Source organism: Poecilia formosa, unplaced genomic scaffold, assembly GCF_000485575.1.
Source record: "Poecilia formosa unplaced genomic scaffold, Poecilia_formosa-5.1.2 Scaffold600, whole genome shotgun sequence".
Lineage (NCBI taxonomy): Eukaryota > Metazoa > Chordata > Actinopteri > Cyprinodontiformes > Poeciliidae > Poecilia > Poecilia formosa.
The window spans coordinates 26,123-27,775 of NW_006800539.1; the positions used below are offsets into that span (position 1 = coordinate 26,123).

Below are 1,653 nucleotides of genomic sequence, written 5' to 3' on the forward strand. Positions count from 1 at the left end.
AAATACTATGAGGTCTTACTCTCTTGCAAGAAAGTTGAGAAATAATGCTTTTGGAAAGAAATCAAGAAAATAACTGCAAAATGTCACTATCAACTACTATTGATGTTGGTGACGTAAAAGAAATTACTCAGTTATGACAGGAGCGCTACAATGCACTGTTTAACTGTGTCAAAAGTAAAATTTTTGTAGTGAGTTGCATACATAGTAGTGAGAATGACGGGGTTTCCCCAAGAAAACTTAAGCCCGGTGGTCGGGGCACTGAGGCGGTCCACCGGAGTTTTGTATTAAAAGATGTTAAGTTGACAGGAAACGTAAAATATTACTGGGTAATTATGTTACTGGAAGACATTGCAGACAATACTTAAACTCACAATTATAGAATCTTAAAAACAAGTCAAAACAATACAATTAAAATAAATATCAGTTATTTGCACTTTATCAGTTAAATCCAAATTAAGTCATTGGCTAGTGGATCTAAAACCACAATGATCTGATCACGTTTAGAACACCGGCCCAAGGCATAAATGAACTAAGAGAATATCAATGCACTTAAATTTGATTTAATGGTTTCAGCATAGATAAATTAAAAGATTATAAATTGTTTAACATTTAAATTTAAGAATTTAAGGAGCTGGCAAGTTTACTTTGTAAAAGTTGAAAGAACAATCTTCATAGTTAGATTATTTTGGTACCATAGCCAGTGCCGGACTTAGGAGGGTGTGGGCCCCTGGGCTTATGCCAAGGTACGGGCCCTACTTAATCATCGTTATACAGATGATTAAGTATATATTCCTGATTTCCTTCCCTTTGGGTGGTCGGTGTTTGGCCGTGACTTCCTTGTGGAGCCGATCCAATCCACAAACCTTATCTACCTATAAGGTCACAAAAATCAGCCACTGTCCACCATGAGAGAGGGCTGATGGACAGTCCCAACCACCAGGTCATCTCTCGATGCAAGATTTACAACAGTCACTCCATGATTGTCAACTTTTTTTGCTATATTTTGCACACACGCACAAAAAAATTTCAGCAAGTTAGATTTTTAAAGATCGGCCAGAAAATTGCTACCGATGCACCTTTAATGAATATAAAGATCATTACTACAAACAAAATATACTTAGTAGTTATTAAAGAAATACTTTAACATCTTGAATATGTCTATGTCAATGTTCTCTATCCATCCTCTGTGTACAGTATTTATTAATCCTTCTTCATTTCTGTCTTTATCTGTCTCCCTCCCTCTTTCAATTTTTATCAACTGTATCTTTCTCTGTAATTATCAGGTTTATTTCCTTACCAACTTCAGACAGTCAGGTTATTTCCCCTCTGAGAGCCAAAACGGGATTTCAGCTGCGTGTCAGGGCAGGACAGGACGCACTAGAGATAATTTGTACAGTCGGCCCTTTGCCTTATGATTAGGACATTTCCTCCCGGCGCTGCTAGCTGGAGGCTAAAGCTAGTTCCGCTTTTTTAACTTTGCATTGAGCGCAAGCGAGCAGAGTAGGTATTACTTTTCTGTGACTTTAGCTGTTTTCTTTCTCTTTGAATCGTTCTGTTGCTTTTTTTTCCACTCACGAAAACCCGTTTCAAAGCATCACTTGTCAATATGTCAATTATGTTTGGGGGATTTTCTCTTTTTACTGTTTTCTCTTG

The 1,653-nt window shown here is 37.3% G+C and overlaps 1 long non-coding RNA gene across 1 annotated transcript in view; it reads left to right on the forward strand.

Annotated features, from left to right (window-relative positions):
- LOC107834381 (uncharacterized) overlaps positions 1-790 on the forward strand; it is a 4,012-nt gene extending 3,222 nt beyond the window's left edge. The window contains exon 2 of the long non-coding RNA XR_001660179.1: positions 13-790. This is a non-coding gene — a long non-coding RNA (uncharacterized LOC107834381). The remainder of the gene's footprint in view (positions 1-12) is intronic.
- Positions 791-1,653: the final 863 nt, after the last annotated feature.